Source organism: Sparus aurata, chromosome 11 (genome assembly GCF_900880675.1).
Source record: "Sparus aurata chromosome 11, fSpaAur1.1, whole genome shotgun sequence".
Classification (NCBI taxonomy): Eukaryota; Metazoa; Chordata; class Actinopteri; order Spariformes; family Sparidae; genus Sparus; species Sparus aurata.
The window spans coordinates 14,601,241-14,621,679 of record NC_044197.1 but is presented as its reverse complement, the minus strand read 5'-3'; the positions used below and the strand labels follow the sequence as shown (position 1 = coordinate 14,621,679).

At 41.1% G+C, this 20,439-nt stretch overlaps 1 protein-coding gene across 2 annotated transcripts in view; it reads left to right on the top strand.

Moving 5' to 3' along the window:
- Positions 1 to 20,439, top strand: part of agbl4 (AGBL carboxypeptidase 4) — a 294,869-nt gene that overhangs the window by 178,347 nt on the left and 96,083 nt on the right. The window lies entirely within an intron of this gene.

Here is a 20,439-nt window from a genome sequence, read left to right as displayed (position 1 = left end):
TTGAAAAATGTTTGCTTAAGGTTAAATTTAAGGTTAGGGAACATTGAAGTACCACAAACAGTTGTTACCCATATTTGTTTGCACAACAATCCAACTCTTCGCATCCTTAAGGAGCTTCGCAGCACAGATAACACTACTTCCATTTTTGCTTTTGGAAACAACAGTCGAAGTTTGCACAGCCACAAAAGAGAGAACCTTGTTGTCATGATTGTTTGAAAGCAAATGACCAGTCTTGTTGTTTCTCATGAGGTCTTGATCAAAGCGACCAGTCATTTTAATATGCTCCTCAGAATTGGTAAATGATAAAACGGATAAATTGACCGGCAGCATGTGGCCCACTGAAATATTTTATTTAAAAAAGTAAAGGTCTTCTGCAGTAAGTTCAAACAGTGGAGCCTGAGGTTTAGGGCGAGGAAAATAAGAGGGAGGAACGGGTTGATGCAGGAAAAGCCCTCTGTGGCTGGGCCTTGGAGACAGCAGCATGTATCACCGGGCCCATCATCATTTGAGTGTTTCATCCTCGCAAAGGCGCTTGCTCCTCAACACAAGAGTTCATACCACCCAAGGGTGGTCTCTCCGTGGCTTCTATTGGCAAACACAGGATGGTGAGAAAAAGAAAAAGCTTAACCCCTAAGGTATTGCCATCTGCTTGTGTGAAGCCCTCTTGTTCCTTCTCTCAAACACCGGTAATTAGCAAATACTACACCGTACTGTAAATGCTATTTTTGCTCTAATGTGTGGGCAGGGTATAAAAACATCACAGGAACTCTAGCCTGTTAATTAGAGTATATTTATGGCAATTAAAGCGGCCTGGGAGAGTATAACTAAAAGAATTCTTAATGTCTGACCCTGAGATATGTATCATTTAACACGTGCTACTGTGAATACCAACACTATCCTCCCGTCAGATCATAGTTTAAACAACTGTAGCTGGTTTAAGACGGCCCACAGCTCTGCTGCTTCACTCGTAACAGTTAAGACTGGATGTAGTTTGAAAGTCAATCGACAAGTGGATATAGACTCAATGTGGCGTCATAGAATAGAAAGTTGGCGATTGTACACCATTGTGACAGTTAAATGTGATGAGCTGCCCTATGTTTTCACTCCGTGCACTGCATTATGCTACTGTCTCACGGCAGGGAGTCTGACCACGAATATTTCACCATCCAATTACCAGGTGAAATTGGCTGTTTAATTTTACAGCCTCAATGAAGGCGCTCTATCAGAATGATGGTCATTCAGTTAGCCCCCTAACACCACCTCAGGCAGCCTGCTCATCTGAGGAAACTTTCTGTGTGTGTGTGTGTGTGTGTGTGTCTGCATAGGTGTGTGTTTGTGGGTGCACAAAGTGCACTGAAAACGCACTGAAGAAATATAAATCAAGCAAGGTGATGATAACTTTGGCGTTGACACTGTGATCCATCGTCTTGCCTCCGCATTGACTGTTTTCATTTTAGCCAGCAGCAGGCTGCAACTGAGAGGCTTTCTACCAAAATATAATTGTTTAGGAGTAATGAGGTGGAAAAAAGGACAGAGAAAAGGGGAAAAGCGAGAGAGAGAGGGAGGGAGAGCTTGGAGAGTGACTATTAGATGGAGAGAAACAAAATTTAACGCACTACAGTAAACATGACTGACAAAATAAGCTGCAATTTATGGGGCTGCATGTAATTATGGCCTCGCTCCTTCCAGTGCCCCGGACTGTCCGTGCAGTCTTTCCTCAAGCAATTAACACACATCTCATGTCAGGTTTGTGCGGACACCTAACGTCACTCGTTTACATATGTCGTGAAGATACATCCTTATTGTGCCCACGGAATGCTGACAGTTTAGACAACCCTTTTGATATCTATTCCCTGCAAACAGAGCATTAAAGAGCATTTCCTGTTTTATTTTGAATTTCTGCCCTCGTGTCTTGCTTTGCTTTTCATTTCCTCCGTTTGTGTGATTTCCCATCCCTTTTCTGTGTTCACCTGTGTCTTGTCTGTCAATCCGCCATTGTAAATAGTCTGTGTGCTCCCTGCTGTCTTTTCATCTGTCAGTGCATCTGTTTTGTTCCCCTGAGCCTGTTCCTGTTTCTTCACGTGTCTCCCCGTGATATGTTTCTGGTTTTTAGTTGATTCATTCCTGTTGTGTTGAACCTCTGACTAGAATCATGACCACAGCAAGGCACTGTCAGGTGTCATCTGGTTTAACTACAGCTGCAACTAGCACTTGTTAACATTATCAGTTTATCTGCCAGTTATTTTATCAAATAATGCATACATTTTTAGGGGGCCAGAGTAGCTCAATTGCTATGGAGTGCGCCATGTGAACAGACAGCATCCACGCCCATGGCGGTCCAGGGTTCAAATCCATCCTGTAGCTTTTTGCTGCACCCCAATTATTAGTAACTGATTCAAGTCTTGAAATGTCCAAAAACAGAGACAAATGTCTATCAAGCTTACTGGAGTCTAATCTGACATCTTCAAAGACAGTCAGTTTAAAACAAGAAAATCTGAGACATTGGATACAGAATTTGTATTTTCTGCTTGACAAATTATCCAAACAATAAATGAAAATAGTAGCCAGTGTTGTTTTAAATTTGAAAACACTATTACATGAAAGTGATAATATGATGTTTACCTAAATGTGTGTTGGTGACAGTGGACATACCTGTCAAAAACTACTAACTATCTCAGCTGCAACTGATGATTATTTTCTTTGTTGCTTCATCCATTTATTATTTTCTTGACTGACTCATTTATCCTCAGAGTGACAGTAAACAGCCAAATCTCATCTTTTTTTGGAAAGAAGTCAAGTCATTCAGTTTACTTGAAAAATCACAGACACCGGTAAAACTGGAACCAGGAAATTTAGCTAAAAAACGTTCTTTCTGTCAGTCTCTAATCGTAACCACACCCAGCTGTAAGGTAGCTTCACATTACAAAGCAACAGGCTCTGCGAAACAACTTGGCAGCTCGCGCATCGTGATTTGCTCTTTCAGTGTCTGTTTTTCCCAGCCAAGAGCATCCTGAAAACCCATCAGAGAGGTTTTATATCTAATATTTTTGGATCTGCAATATTTTCAGGTTACGTATCGCTTTATGTTGATAAGAGACAGACTCAAATTTTGTAACTGTCATTTTATCAAGTAAAAATAGCACAGATCAGTTAAACGAGAATCGGCGTACTGCATATCCGTTGCCACAGGATTTCTTTAGTAGCTAACTAAAGTTCACCTTTTTGCAGTTCAGTGTTGCTTTACTCCATGCTCGTTTTGACCATCAGTGGGTCTCCAGTCAAGATCTCCCTCAGATACCCAGAGGAGAAAAGGACGAGGAAAATCCTTATCTGATTGGGAAGGCACAGGACATTATGGGAATGTATGAAAAAAAGTGTGAGTGTGTGTATGTGTGTGTCTCAACATACAGTATGCTTTCACTTTTCACATGTTTTTTTAATCTATATCTGTTGCAGAGGGCTTTTTTTTTTGTAAATTAGATGGCCACAACATGACTTTAAGGGCAAGCAAGGGCAAGGAAGAGTTACCAGGTTGGGAAGATAACATTGATTTTGATCAAGACTGAAGAAAGAGAAATACAGAGAGAGAGGGAGGGAGAGAGAGAGAGAGAGAGAGAGACAGAGGGAGGAATGGGAGCAGGCTGTCTGCAAGACATCAAACTTTCCACTCTTCCTCAGATCAAAATTACCACCTTAGATGGGAATGAGAATTTTAATTAGAACTCGGGGCTATCTCATCTCAGAGTGTGTGTGGAGCTAAAAGACTAATTCCCACCACACACTCCCACATCCCCCACCCCTACCTTCACAGGCCACTTTGTCCGTTATTTAATAGGCTCTTTGTTATCTATCTACTTGGGTTTGCCAGGTACTTAGAGCCCCTCCATTGGAATATTAGGTATTCTGATGAGGCAGGCAGCTGTGTGCTCCATGCAGATGGTCCCTGCTGTAATCAGCACTCTCAAAGAACGACTCTCATATCTCCCCCAAACTTATCCGTTTTTATGATTACAAAACACAGAGCCGCAAATTGTTATGAACAAGATAGATATATTTACTGGCAGCATAAAGTACAGTGGCGCCCAACAATTCAATCCCTTTCAGTTTGATTCGTATTGCTGAGTGCACTCTCTTAGATGAGGACATTTGGTAATAGGGACCATGAATAGCATTCAAATTTGCCCTCTCCAAATGGGGGTATTATGTGATAAAAACTGGTAGAAATAGAGATTTTACAGAAACGCCATACACTGGTGCAATCTGTTTGTCAGGGTGGTCAAGGGCAGAGTCATAACCTCGGGATAGTGCGGGCTGCGGTTGACGGAATCAATTGGTTAAGAAACAAATGAGGAATATAAGCACAACCACAAAAAAGTTTAACTCCGTTAATGGCCACTCCAAAACATACAAGTGGAGAATCAGACAGAATTGATGATGTCAGTGATACACGATGGGAAAAGCTGTCTAGCTTGCATTCTCTGTCTTTCCATATTTCATTTACACCTCATAATCAGAATGCATATATTTCCTCCTCTGCAAATGAAAACACTGTCTGGTGTGAACCTTAGTCATTTTAATAAGAAATTACTCAACATGCTTAATTTCAACAGGAAATCTGAGACACCGGGGAGATTATAGAATTGCGTATAGTTTGTATTAGGGCTGAGCAATAAGTCAGTATTATATCGAGACTGTGATATAAGACTTTGTATCATCTGAGGCCTAGTCCCCATGCACACTGGTAGTTAAGATAGATAAAAAAAAGTGTTTAAGCACAGACTAAGAAATAATCTCCGTCCACACTAACTCACCTAAAAATGGGTACCCCATGGCTGTATATAGTATATATATTTAACACTATGAACAAGGCAGGGAGACGTGACTGCTCTCCACAGAATCCTGGTTAATGCCATTTTGTCAGCAAAACACTGTAAGCGGTCATTTTATCTCTCTTTTTCATCACTGTAATACCAATGACTTTGTTAATCTCATGTTAAACACTGTACCATCCATTCTTTTAACGTGCAAACTCACATATCACAACTCATACTCCTAATTAGTGCACATTTGCCTAGGATGCGACATGCACTGGGGTCACCATTTCCATAAATTGTCATTATAACTCATCCAGATGTAAACACTGACAATTAACTTTTCAAAATATCTTCATTCCCGAAATGAGAGGAGTATTAGTAGTTTATGTGTGTACGAAAGGCCAAATCCCATTGAAAAAGCTTTATTTCAAGGAATACCTGTGTACATGTAAACAGGGCCTTAGATTTTGGGTGTCACGATATGTCCTCAGTGTTTGCTGTCCCTGGTTTTAAAGGCATGATTATAGTAAAGTGATGTCATTTTCTGAACTAACAAGACAACTTGCCTACTTGTTCCAATTCCTGATTTTTTTGACTCAGTCATTATATCCGCATTTTGATGATTATTTATCAAAAATCTTATCGTGTTAATATTTGGTCATCCCTACAATATTGTCGCAATATGACTATTGAGGTGTCTGTTAAATGTTTTCAATATATCGTATATGTGACTTGTTTTTGTAGCTAGGATCTGGGGAAGTATGTTCCTCAAACAGGGATAGTAAGGACAAGAGGGAGTACGATCCTGTTACTGCAACACTTTTTATGAATTTCCATGATGTGTTCTCACCATTCCCAGTTCCACTGTGATAGAACATGTGTATATTTGGGTATTTCCAACATTACAGAGAATAGGGCAATAGTAAGCGTTGTCAGGTGTAGGCTGGGACCTTATCAATGAAGCGGCGCAGCCTGTAATTAGTGTTATAATCACCTCCCTAATTCAACCACTGCTCAGCATCTCGCCCAGCTCACTGCTCCTCTCCCTCTCCTCCCCCCTCCCCCCTCTCCTGTCTTCTCCCTGCCCCTCGCACTTTGTTTCCAAACAAACACTCCTCTATCATACTGCCTCTCTTTCTTGATCTTACTCTTTTTCATTTCTCTCTTAATTTAATCTTTATCTCCCTGCATCTCTTTCTTCCTCCCAACCCGACATCTCTGTCCTTCATTCATGTGGATCTCAAGCCAAATGAGTGAATTCTTCTCATTAGTAGTGCATTGGGCCAACGTGCCCGGAGGGAGACCGAGCGATCTTAGCAGTGAACAGCTCAGCAGAGCTCTGAGGGGTCAATGAGCTAGTTAAGGAGTGATGTTTGATACTAGGCTGTTAGGCAGGGGGGTGGGGAGTTTTATGGCTTCCTTCATTTATGCAAAGGCAATTTAGCACATATATGGGCAAGAGGGAATGTACGTACTCAAACACACAAACTGCTTTGTACATTCAATGATATTAAGGACTTTATTTCAGCAGCACTTTTGTGAACAAAGTTAAGAAATTCCTTACAGGGTAAATAAAGTACTTAACAGAGTCATTAAAACTAAGAGAGTGCAGTTTTATATTTTGTCAAACCACTCCACTTCACAGAGCGTCTTCAGGGCTGCAAATTCCCAACAGCCAGAAAGTCAGTATGTTTACACAAAAATACCATAATGCCATATCCATTTTAACTTTGCTATAGTGTCTCAATGCTTGAGGCGTACTGAAGTGCATAGACCAGATGGGTTGTGGAATGCTTTTTCTGTATTTGTAATAGTGGCTAAGCCAAACCAGCACTCCAAAAAGTACAAATAAAAAACAGTACTGGAAAGCAGGTCAGACTAATCACATTACCAAGGAGAGGATGTGTTAAAAACTGATGAGAATCGACCTCTGTTTAAAAATGTACAGGACACGCTGTATTTCAGGGAAGATGGTGTCATTGTCTGTCCTGGCGACTCATGCCAAGACTTACAGGATGCAGATTGACTCATAGAGTAGCCAAAGAGGGAAAATCAAACAAATATAAATTGGTATTACTCGTGGCATAGTGCGCTTCACTTTTTAGTGAATTTTAAAACTTGTACAATTCCACCAAAATGATGACCAACACTGATACCCTGACTTCAGGATTGGTTCCTGAACGATACTTTTTCATTACCAGTTTTATTAAATCGGTTTCAACAAAAGGTTACATTACACATACACGTAATGAGCCCTGTCTCTGGGTGAAACCTAGTGTTTTTCCTGCATGCCCAGAGACTTACTGGCTCACTGGTGCTGGTGAGATTCATTTAAGTATTGAAAAATGTTCTAGAATGACAAGACATTTTGTCAATGCTCAATAGTATCGAGACACTTCTGTCATCGCATAAGTGTAGGGACGTTCGATTCCAATCATGTACTAATGAACAGTAAGTGAGAAAACATTCAGTGTGTTTACATGCACAGCTTAGTCGGATTACAGCCATAGTTCGACTATGCTACTCAACCAGACAACTGCAATTATCCGAGTATACATGCTGGTGAGAAAATTGGATTATTGGGCCAAAGCACATCGTGCCCCGGTACGCTAGGTGGCGCTGTACCCATTTCAACTATTGGTAACAGAGACACCTCCGGCTGACCTCTTTACGTCACCAGCTGCCTCGGCATTCAAGAAAGATGGCGTACGAAGAGCGAGACGAAGCTACATCTTTGTACATTTCGTATAGGATGTTCATGATAATTACACAAACTAGATGCACAATGGCGCTCTTTCTTGCGGTGATTTCGGAGGAAAGATGCCGCCGTCCGTCTACTTCCGGCTCACGGCCCTGGGGAAAAGATCTCGCGCCTGCGCAGAACGCAAAATCCGATCCGATCTGATGGAACGTATACATGCAGGAGTAATGCAACTATCAATCAAATAATCTGGGTGCTTTAATTCGACTATGAGAAATCCGATCCGGTCCGATTTTAGTCAGACTAAGGTGTATACAGGCATGTTAAAGATCCGTTCATAGTCAGACTAACCAAGTAATTCGGTTTTCTTGTGTGTCATGTAAACGCGCTGACTGTCTTCTACACTGTGACATTACACATCATCTTTGGTTATAACACAGTGGCAATGATTTTAATTTATGTAAATGTAGCCAATTCAGCTTAAAGAGGAACACCTTGGAGGCCTATTTGGACTGTATAGATTTATATTGTATTTGTTGTAGTGTAGTATATGTGTTCTTCTGCATCTCATATCAATGGGGCTCCTCTCAGCATAAGTTGGACTGGACTCTCCTTCACACAGTACAGCTGATTTGATTTGCCATTGAATTTTGAAGAATAAGACACCTGAGAATAAGAAGATCATATAGCCCCCAGTAATGTTGTCCATTACTCCCAACTGTAGTTCTTGTTTTGTTTGATTTACTATTATATGGGTAAATTTAAAATGGCCAGTAGTGTAGCAAATGAAAGGAATTATTTATAATTAATACATCCTTTTAAAGTCTGACCTGTAGTCTGCTGTATCAGCTATGCTACATTTGGCCAACAACTGTGTTAAAATCTTTTAAACATTTGGTATCATATTGGAAATTTTACCGTGTATTACTGTATTTTTGAAAGCAGTAATAATTGAATAAGGCAGATGCTGCTCTTTGTGTGTGTCTGCCTGCTTATGCCAGTGTGTGCCATGTGTGTGGATATGTACAGTCGTGTTTATTTGTGTTGGAAAGAAATCAGGAGGAAGTACAGCTGTCTATCTGTGTTTGTGTGTGACTGCCAAAAAAGGCCTGGGGAGATGTACCGTGCGCACACACAAATACACACGGACCATAATGCAGCCGCCATGGGGCCACTTGGCATGTAGCCTTTCTTGCTTCTGTAATGTGATTTGTCCTGACTATTGATACCCCAAAATGCCTTACTCTCCCCCCTCAGCCCTCTTGTTAGCCCCCACCCACCCCACTTCACCCCCTACTTCCAATTTCCACACTAACCCAATTAGCATCTCGTCAATAATGCTCAGCATTTCATTTTGCTGCTTTAATTAACAAATTCAATTTGCTTGAAACTGCTGTGAAAACAAATTAAAAGCGCAGCAAATTAAAAGCCCTCAGTTCCAGCGGATATAGCTAAGGTGATTACAGATGCGTCAAACGACTGTTTTCTTGTTTGTTTTATCTCAAGAGAGGAAAAGAGACTCCTGAGAGGAGGCGAGACCTTGAGGTACCAGGGCAGTTTAAGATCTGGAACTGCAAGGGAGGGAAAACAAGGCCTGGCAAGAAGGAGGTGGGAAGAGGCTGGGGCAAGGGTGGTGTTGGTGCGCCCTTTTCCACTGGGAGGCTCCACTAACTATTAACAATAAAGATACTGCCACCTATTACTGTACACGGGTACAGCACATGTATTTGATTCTTCCCCATGCATTGTTTTTTGTACAGTGTTAAGCATGTTAACATAACAAAATGCAGTATGATTCTACATTAAAATTATTGGGTTAGCCGAACACACTTACTTAAAACACCCACCCTCTGCCAAGATAAAAACACCTCAATCCTTAATCCTTCCTTGCAGATAGTAGGCCCACAGGGAGGTGTATCCCCGTTGTGGTCATGCTGGCAAACTGACATGTGGCGGGTGAAATTTTCTCCTGGAGTATGCTCCTCATCTGTTGTATGAGGTGACTGAGGGGGTACAAAGGAGGGTGAGATTCTGCCTGAATTGATTTTTTAAATTATAGCCTTTATATAATGAGGAATTAAGTGTTTGGGTCAAAGCAGCAGCACAGTTTATTTTTCAGTCATAAAATAAACATATAACAATTTAAAATGAAAATAAATGAACTAAAAGAACCATAAAGAAATCTATTTTTAAAAAGACATTAATCAATAGTCAAAACATATATATCCAGACGTTCTTGCCTCCAAGCTATTTTGAATAACTTGCTACATTTAATGAAACCATGTCATGAAATTAAGGTATATCAGACTTCCTTCTCTTCTTTCTATGCAGAAGAACAAAGTGGATACACTCAAAAAACAAACTGGTATTTACATAAGAAGAATGTGCACTGAGAGTATGCACCTATCACGCATACCTCTGACCAGGTATACGCACAGTTTTCTCCAGCCAGATGCTTTTGAAATGATAAACTGGACAAGAAAGATAAGGTGTGAGACATAACCTTTTAATAAAAGAATGTTTGTTAAGGTTGTTTGTCAATTTTGCTGATTATTATTATAATTTTTTGTTTTTGCAGAGGGCGCTTTTATAAACACAATTAATTACTTGTGAGTGCTGCAATTATTTCGTTTTTATGTACACAGTCAGTTCCCTGTTAAGGCTCCCTTAATTTTATCCTTAATCATGAAACACTTTAAAAAGTCTGTTTTAATATGAGCTTCATTAATAACAATGATTTAGATATCACCACCGATGACGGTTTACAGGTCCTGCGATTAATTAATGATGACATAATGACATATTAAGTCGGTTGCTCCGGCACTGTTTGATCCTTGATGCACCTCCTCTTTGACGTTCTTTTCATTAACAGTGATGGAGTGGTAGTGACATGCAAACAGGTGATAAGGGGCATTTTTACATCCATTTATGTCGAACTGTGAGAGTATAAATACAGCTTGTGCATATTCACTCAGTTCCTCAGTGACTGAGATTTATGAAACAGAACCATTATTATGCACTGACTTATTTATGTTTCAGTTTTATGCATTCGGCCCCTGGTTGTAGAAAGATGGCCCAGCTCTTTAGCCTCACAATTACATAATTTCGGGATGTTGGGCTCAATGCTGTGTCATGTCAACAGTATTTATAGAGACACTCTCAATGTGCAGCCGATGAATTGAGAGTGTTGGGTTCATTGGCCTGAAGATTGCATGTCTGCTCTATGCTGATTACTGGACACTCAGCAGTTGTCCTCCTGGCTTCATCAAGCTCAGTGGTGCTGCCATTGAACTTCTAACTTGGTAAATCTTTCAGTTAGGACAGCTCTACCTAGATACAGTTAAAAGGTATGTTTCTGTGTTATTAAATATCTTAGATGTCATCCTAAACTGAGTTTGTAGGCCCCACAAGAGCAAGATCTTGGAAACAAGCAGCAGAAATTTGTTTTCCTCAAAGCTGAGTGTATTGCAACAGAGGGAGATTTGTATTAAAGGGAACCATTTGAGATGGCTCAGGCAGCTGATCCAGATACTGCTCTGAAGCCTCCCTTGAAGGTAATTCATGTAGGAAGAGACCTGAGGGCAGACAGACGATACGGCATGGTTAACTTAGCCCGGAAAGAGCTCAATGATTTGGCCGTAGAGAGGGATTTCTCTATTTACTGTAGTGTTAGTCAACCTAGGAGTGTATTAATATTTCATAATGGTTTTAAAATGTCACTTATTATGTTGTCAAGTTATTTGTCAGTTTGTGTTTTACACGTCATCTATCATAAATTGATAATCTTAGTTAATTTGATGGGATCCTTATCTAGCAACTTACTGTAGTGTTATAACCTTTTCAACTCTGGAACCTGCCACTTTTATTTTGTGTGTACTGTACTTCCTCTAAGTACCGTCTCCCTGTCTTGATTTTGTCTGCCTGCCTGCTTTTTCTTGTTTGAATGAAAGTGATAGCTCGGTTGTTTTGCCGCCTTGGGAAACACACAGGCCTCAAGATTCCCAGCAATCAGCAGAAAGGCAATGCCGTGTATTAGATCTCATTCTGGCTTGTATCCCTGCCTTGCTGTATTTTGACACGGACAGGTTATACAGGAGTAGACCAGACATGCTCCACAACAGCATTACTCAACCCCTTGACCGGCGCAGTTCACAAACACACACACACACACGTACTCACACAGCTAATGGAACTGGCCATAAGCCAGGTACCTGTGATGGTCAATGCAGCTTTGTTTAGCTCCGTTGTTAAATTGATTTTTAGGTTCCGAGTCACAAGGCATTGGCAGCGAGCTGACCCTCTTCTGACAGAGATGCAGGGAGAGAGAGAGGGAGAGAGGCATAATATACAACATAACTTTCTTTCACTCCATCACTGGCACACTTAGTGCTGCCAGTTTTCCTCTTGTGAGTTTGTCCTCTTCAAATGAGTGTCCTTTGAAGATCGTCCTACTCCATCTTCTTTTCATTTTGTCATTTCATACCCCACTATGTCTCCCTGCTCATCATCCTTAATGTTTTCTCTCTGTTTCACTCTTATTCTAAGCTGTGATTAGAAGTTACCAGACACCAAACAGTGCATCCATCTGGTCCACACGTCAACATCTGGAGAGGGTGTTGGCTGCTTTGACATGGGGGGAAGAGACACACACATCTCTCACAACTTGCAGATTAATTGTATGTGTGTGTTGTGTTTGTTTGCTTATTTGTGTTTCAGTGCATCTCGCTCAAACTCGTTCTCCCCTCCCTTTCTCTCATCTGCTAGCAGCTAATTATTGTCCCGCTTAATTACCAGTAACACAGCGGTCCAGCCGGCTTCAGCTTTAAAGAACTATTCAGCACTCCATTCCGATACCTGATTGAACTCGGCTAAATGGAAAAGTTGCTGGAGAAAACGCTTTAGTCACACAACATTTTGTTTCATTTCTTTTCTAATATGTCTCTCACTGTCTGGTTACTTGAAGATAACAGACATTTGAATTTGTTTTGGGGATATCATGAAAAAATAAAAATAACAGGTTTTGAAATGGAAAAAGTCAGCAAGACGGCGAGAAGATTGTTCCATGGCTACACATACACGTTCGCTACCCTTGTTGGATCCATAAAGGCAATAAACCAATAGAACCATACACATCTCCTGACCTTCAGCTCCAATTAGGCCCCGAAGAGAGATGGGTGAACTTTTCAACCTTACGTCTTGTCTATTGATACTCCAATCGGGTTGGTGTGAAGACAAGGGGATCAGCAAGTCGATATTCAAGTTCACTGTTGTGCAGGAGCTTAAGTTTCAATTTCAGTCACAAAACTTTAAAAGTTTTTTGACATCACTGAAAGGACCTCCTAGTCCCATATGGAAGAGTCACAGTTCCATTTTCCATCCCATTCTCACAGTTGATTGAAGACCGACAACAGAAAATGATGGAAATATAAGACTATAAAACCAAGGTGGTTATCCACTATACTCCTGGCATTGGAGTGTATTCTAAGATAAAAAGATTTAACACACAGCAGAAGTGACCACACAGTGTAATATAACGGAAAGGCTGCTCTCTTATACTTGTTGATGAAGGACACTGAAGCTTCCATTTTTTTTACTGTGATCCAAGAGCAGTCATGGATCATAATTCATTCACACATTTGTTCTACTGACAATGCAATGACAGGCTTTAAGAGGCATCATTTCACATGAATCACTTTTTTCAATTATACAGTACACCTTTTAGGAGAAAATAAGAATTCTAAAGAAGCGATCTATTCCAGCAAACAGATATATTGTATGAGGTTTTAAATGAGTAATGTTTGGACCATGCTAGAATAGCCAGGCCTTGAACTCCGCTCAGTACTGCTGCGGGCTTGCCCTGACTGTGTACCTGCCACTGTGAGGGCATTGATTCAGCGTCCTCTGGTAAATACCAGGTCACTACACATGCACTCCATCAGGCAGGGGTCAATCACAGCCCAATGGGGAAATGATGATAGGACAGAGTCCACCTCTGTCTCTCTGTATTAGTGCAATTGCGTGTTGAGCTATCAGGTATGCTATCGGTGTCCTGAAGTCATTGATTGGTCCCCAGTGTCAAGACGCAGTCATTGATTTTTTTGCCAGGTCACAGAGGAAACTCCTCTCTGTGGGGGCTCTTAGGTTACTCATTTGTGTACACATGTACACACACACATGCAGTCTTTCAGAGGCTCACACCCTGCTTAACATTTAGTTCTATGCATAGTCCTACTTGATAGATACATGACAACTTGCTAGATTAGATGGTAAACCTGGAAACCTCAGTATACAAACAGTTGATTTAATTGGCAGCCAATTTAAGCCAAATCCACAAACTTTTCCAATAACTGATGCCAGTTGACGAGCTTTTTTAAAACTGTTTAAATCCCCGGTTACTAGATACATTTTTGCTCCTTACATTTGGACTGGTATGGCGCTGTACATCTGACGTTATTCTTATCGAAGAAACAGTCATATGTTGAATGTTGACCAGGTAGACATAGGCCCTCTTCTGGAGCCAGACCTGCAGCTGATGGGCAACAATCCCATGGCTACAAGGTCTACAAATGTCTGCCAGGCAAAGCTCCAAGCAACAGCGTGTTGAGCCTCAAAGAGATGCATATGCATCTGTTCCCATGTCCAACAGTTCTACGTATGGTGCTGGCTGTGGAGCCAAATATCATGATAGGGAAGTGTACTCAGTATGTTACATGTTGCCATTAGGTTTTACACTGTTAAACTGGTCCCGTATCTCAGCATCACTGTTGCTAATAAGCTAGGAACATTGATGATATACAGACTTAAAGACTGGCTACACTGAACACTGATAAAAGAGAATTCAAAGGGAGTTGGAAGTGCTAGAAGCAATCAGGGCATTTGACCCAAAGAAAACAAGAGTAAGATTCATGGAAGAATTCAGGTTCAGCAATCTCTCTTGCCTGACCCCCGAGATGCTGGACAGGAGCCTTGAGGACCTGATGAAGGAGAGAGAGTGGATGTCAATGAATCTTCATGAAATTTTCCCTGTAATCCACCCGCTACTCATAACGTTTAAAGCCCTGAAGGGAATTGGCATCCTTCACACAGATGTGAAACCTGACAACATAATGCTTGTCAATCACAAGGATCAGCCCTCAGGGTGAAGCCCTTCCAGTAAGCAAAGTGAAGGTTGTGATGACCATGTATGCTCCAGAGGTAACTCTGGGTCTCCCCTTGTCTGAAGCTGTTGACATGTTGGTAGCTGGATGGTGTGCCTTTCCTTTGGTCTCCACCTCTCACATGAAAACTGCATATCATTGGATGAAAGCAACGATGCACCTGCTGGGTCAGTTAGAGGACCACTTGCTGAGTGCTGAAACAAAACCTTGCAGTGTACATTCAGAGGGTGGACGATTTTCAACATTTACATTTCAACAGGCTCTTCAGCAGCCACTAACTTTCATGATGAAGTCAGAGACATCACCAAAGAAGAGTCATGTGCTGATCCTACTTCCAGTAATGACAATACAGTTACTGACTGTCTGACAATCGACAGTAACACTTATGAAGACAGAGCTTTAGCTGTTGCTGGCTCAGCGGATGAAGCTACAGCCTCCATTTCTTCAAATGATGTAGTTAGAAATAGATCATGAGAGCAGCAAGGCCATGTGGCTTTTAGAAAAGCCTAACAAAGTCTAAAAGTCAGGCCTCAATGGACAAAATATGAATAATCTGCAGTCTGTTTTGAAGATTCATATTTCTTAAAGAATATGAATTAAGATGAGAATACAAATATGTTTAACTGTGCTGCTATTTTTCAGCTATTATGATGTGATTAATTGAGATACCTATAAATATTACCGAGAACATTCTTTATTTGGATTGTTATTTTTAAGAAAGGTTTATCGCTCGCTTAAAGTCACTGATTGTTTAGGTTATTCCACGCTGCAGGTTTTCTACGCAGTAGGAAGAAGTATGGAATTTTTCAGTGCCTATAGTGGGTAAATGCAAGTTTCTTAGGGCTGGCTTGACAATCCCAAATATAATAGGGGCTAAGGATTCCAAATGAAGCTATAGGAGGTAGCTACCCTCTTCAATTATACATGAAAGCAGTGTTCAAAGCCATTTACTTTCATAATAAACATGTAGCTGTTGGTACTCAGAAGTCAGATACGGTCACAGAGAAGTCTGGAAATTTGAGTCTAAAAAATATGAGATTGTGAAATGGAAAATGTGAAATAACCCTGGGGATTGTATAGTTTTTGTAGTTCTTCATTGCTTCCAAACTTAAAAGCCCCCAGTCAGAGCGTAGGGTTTTAGATCTGGGGTAACCCAAGGCTTGTTGGGAAAACACCACATCCTCATTGTAAACATTGTTGCTTTCAACACAGAATTTCATTTACTGTCACTGTTTTAATGTGTAAGATCATAAGGCTCCTCTGCATTCCACAGAAGAGAATCTTTACAACCAGGAGATTACTTTAATGTTTCTTTTCTTCAGCCAACACACATCAACATCTTGTCCAGAGCTTCTTTGAATAAATAAAGGGATGTGTTGTCCAGCTGGCTGCCACAGACATGGATGTACTTGTCAAACTTGCACACTGTCAGTCAAACTTTGAGACGTCAAACTTAGTGAGACCACACCCAAGGCCACGCGACTCTCAGACTATGCACTAATGAGACATTTTGTTATGATTTGGTTGACAACACTCCCAGGGCCATTATTGGCCAACCGCATAAAGCTATGTCTTCAAACAGGAAGTTTGAATATTGTTAAAGAAACAAGTGGGGTGCCATGGTCACACAGCCCAGACCCACAGGGTCCTTGCTCTAAAAGCAGGTGGCCTGACAGACTGCCTATGACAGAAAGATGGAGGAAAGGGTCCTCACAGCCAGCTTAGCTGCTCTTTTAATTGGTTTTAATTAATTTTTAATGAAATCAAGACTGAAACTTTTAACTGTTACGAGAAAAGGTGGTGGAATGACATGAAATGACTCGGTGCGTGTCTGTATGCCTGCATGCATACTGTATATTTGCATATTCATGTGTCAGCATCAGCCACATGTATAATCTGTACATGCCTGCTGTTATGCACATCATCAGATTTACTGCAGTCCACAGTGTTTGAGGGAGTGCAATAAAGGCAGCAGCAGGGGGGACTGAGTGCCCTGTGCAGGTGGCCGTGGCTGTCCTCTCCAACTGCTCAAGAGGAAGCTGCTCTCTGAAGGAATAAATCTTTTATTTGGTTTGTTGTATTTTTAACCAAGGGCTCCTGGTCACGCAACAAAGCCTTGCTCTCCATCGCCTCTGCTCCCATCCCCTCTCTCCTCCTCTGAGCAACAAACCACATATTACTTCTTACATTATTGTGCAAGTGAAGACATGATCACATTTCTACTGGCAAGTAGCCATTTCCTTCAGAAATGGCCTAATAAGGATTTTTTTATATTTCTTTCAGAGGTTGCTCATTTTTCTGGCACTCGATGCTATTGAACTTTGGGCCTAATAGCTTTTGATGCATTTTTACATACATTATATTAATTAAACAAATTATTGTGATCATATAAAAATAGTCAATCCGGAACCATTACGCTCTGCTTTAAGTTTTAGAATTTTTTTTCATCTTCAATGCCTGCATTCCTCTGACATTATGTACTAGATCCTGGTTGGCTAGACAGCTGCACCCCATCATAACCTAAAAAGCTCATCCCATTAGCTCATTCTTACCTCACCCTACCCTCTTTGTTACCAAGGGATGATGACTAAGATGCAGTCAGACACACAGACTGAGGTGCTACAGTTGAGTCCAGGCATTGTGTCTGTGTGGTGGCGAGGTTTTGGCTATGTGAGGACACGAAGAAGTAAAAAGTAGTGACTCAGATGAGATGAGAGGACCAGCGGAAGATAGAGGATGAGTCAGGCTATTGACAACGATTCTCTCACTCACAACACCATCAACAGTCGATTGTTGCCTTGACCCTGGGTGTATGATTGCAGAATGTTTGTGTGTGTGAGCGTGTTTATGGTTCATATGGGAAGGCAGTGGAACTCTATCCAGATGCTTGTTTCCCATATGTGACCTCATCAAGAGAGCAGGAGGGTTAAACCAGGATCACAGCACACAGCAATAGTTAATGCTTTTAGCATGCTGTAATGTTAACTTTCAATATAGATGAAACTCATGGCCACAATTAGGGATGTCCTGATCAGGTTTTTTTTCTACCCCGATACCGATCCGAGTCCTTTGATATTTAGTATTTGCTGATACCGAGTTCCGATCCAATACTTTGTCTTAAGAAATGTTTTCCTAGATAATACAGCTGCATTAAGAAAAAGAATACCTGCATCCAAACTGTTCCTTAATAGTTTTTTATTTTTATTTTGTTAAAACAAAGTATATACTTTTATTTGGCTCTTTCTTATTCTGCTTAACATTGCAACATTAGCCTACCATCTTCCTTGTGTTAGCAGGTGCGTTTGTGAAGCTGCGCTGTGACAGCAGACCCTCTTGTTCAGCCAGCTGTAGCGTGTGCAAGACGCAGCCCGCGCTTGGTACCTCCATATCATCGATTGCTTTTTTCACATTCCTTATGTTGTCTCTTCAAATTACGTGGAGATGTTGCTTGTCTTTTTCACAGGAGTTCAGCATCTCCTCGATTGCCTGTTTTACATGCTCTGCTTTATGAGACCTACGAAACTTCTGTGCATACCTGCACGTTGTAAGTCGAAAGTGGAGTCAATGTAATGTAATGCTGAGATGATGGGGCATTTCGGGGTTTCAAGAACTCCAGGTGACAAAGAAAATTCTGATCCTCTACTGGTTGAGCTAGTTTTCTAGAGCGATGAATTCAATTACCTTCTCTGTATTATTTCTTGCCATGTCTCTGTCTCAGGGATATTTCTCTTTCCTTTTGAGAGTATCTGTGAGTGTTTGTTGCTTTGGTGCCTTTGCCTGTATTGCGAGTGTGCTAGTTGTATAACTTTGATTGTTTTTGTTTTTTATGTGCCGTATCAATTTTTTTTTATTAAATGCAGCTCTTTTGTTACCCCTCCGCACAGCGGTTGTATTGCAGATGTTACATGTTGCCATTCGACTGCTTTCGCTTTCTAATTTAACTAATTTCCACACTGCAGACATTTTATCCACAGGTTTGCCAGAGTAATGTTATGCGCGCATCTGTGTTGTGCCACAAATTGTGCTCTGAAGTAAAAAAAAATCGGTTTGGATCCACGTTCAAAATTGCCGATCCCGATCAATGAAACAATGCCCATATTGGCCCCAATCCCGATCCTGCAGATTGGCTTGGGACCTAGCCACAGTTATTATTTGTATTGCTTATCATGTGAAAAGTCATTGGTACTAATGAACACACAGAGAATTATCACTCAACTTTCTGTGGTAGATGTTTCAGTGTCTTTCAGCTCATTGTTTTGGTTTTCCAGTTGGCAACTTCACTGTCCCTACAGTACAGGTTGTTTCCACCTACTATTGGTCAATGTTCGTTCGTCCGTTCGTTCGTTTTCTTCCGCTTTATCCATGCGGGTCGCGGGTGATGTTACCGCTTTTATACCTCCTTATTCAAGGTGGAGCGGGGATACTGGGGCCAAATCCAGTGCACTATGGGCGAAGGCCAGGGTACTCCCTGGATGAGTCGCCAGCTCATCGCAGGGCCCTTACTGATGGCAGTGGCTGCCACGAAGGTGCCAACTGCACATCAGGAGCAGTGTTGGGGGTTCAGCATCTTGCTCAAGGATGCTTCGGCATGTAACTCAGTCCTGCCCCGGGGAGCCAGGGATTTGAACCAGCAACCTTCCGGTCACTAGTCCTCAGCTCTACCCACTGAGCTACAGCCGCCCCGTATTGGTCAATGTAGTATAACTTAATACTGCAGTTGTTACTACTGCTACATATTAACAATAATAATAATTATAGTGCACTGACTAAAGATAAACACTCCACAACAATGTATTTCCCTGCAAATGGAGGTTTTCTTTGGCAGTATTCGCATTCCACAACTGCATCATATTCTTTTTTTAAAACACTGAAAACTTTGTACGTAGTTGGATGGTGGCTGTGCCAGTGTAATTTCACAATATTGGCTTTAGATTAATTTGAAATGAGCTACAAAATAATGCCACCGATTTTAGTTACTCCCCCCCTCCCCTGCCCGATGGCTCCTCTGCGTCTTCTCTCTTTCTCTAGTTCCTCAATCTTTCTCCTTTCTCTGTGATAACAATCAGCAAATATGAAAAGTTAATTCTGGAGGAAATGTTGGCAAATGGGTTTTGGGTAGATTGTGCATGAATATTTAATTTAGTCATAAAGTAGGGGTTTAGTACATTAATGGCTTTTCCACTGCTGTCAGTCCATTTGACCCACCCAGATTAGGATGGTGGCATAGTCTGCTATCTGGTCTGCTGATTGGTTCTGTTAATGACCATATTTATACTGATTATAATATTATAGATTTCTATATACGGGGTGGCAGTTGTCAGGCTCATATGAGAAGACTATTTATTAAATAAGAAAATGTTTTTGTCTGGTAATTTTCAAGAGCGAGTAATAGAAACTAATAACGAGAGAATCTGATAGAGAGGTTTATAGAGAAACTGAGTAGTTTATCTTTTAGTCAGAATATCAATTTCACATCAGTTTAAAGTGTTTGCAAAATTGCGTCTTTCCACTTAAAAAGGAAGAGATCGAACGTTATCTGGACCTGCACTCATAAAACATCCAAGAATAGAAGCACCGATGCAGGCTACTCGGTCACACAAAAAACTTAATTATGTGCTAAAATAACACTGCAGCTAGTTTCTGATGATTTGGGACTCCAGTCCCTTGGTCTGTATCAGTATTGTTTACTGTGCTGCTGTTCGTAGAGCCCCAGAGTCCACACTGGCTGGCTTAGACTACCATGACAGCTGGAGTGGCTGTCACCTCT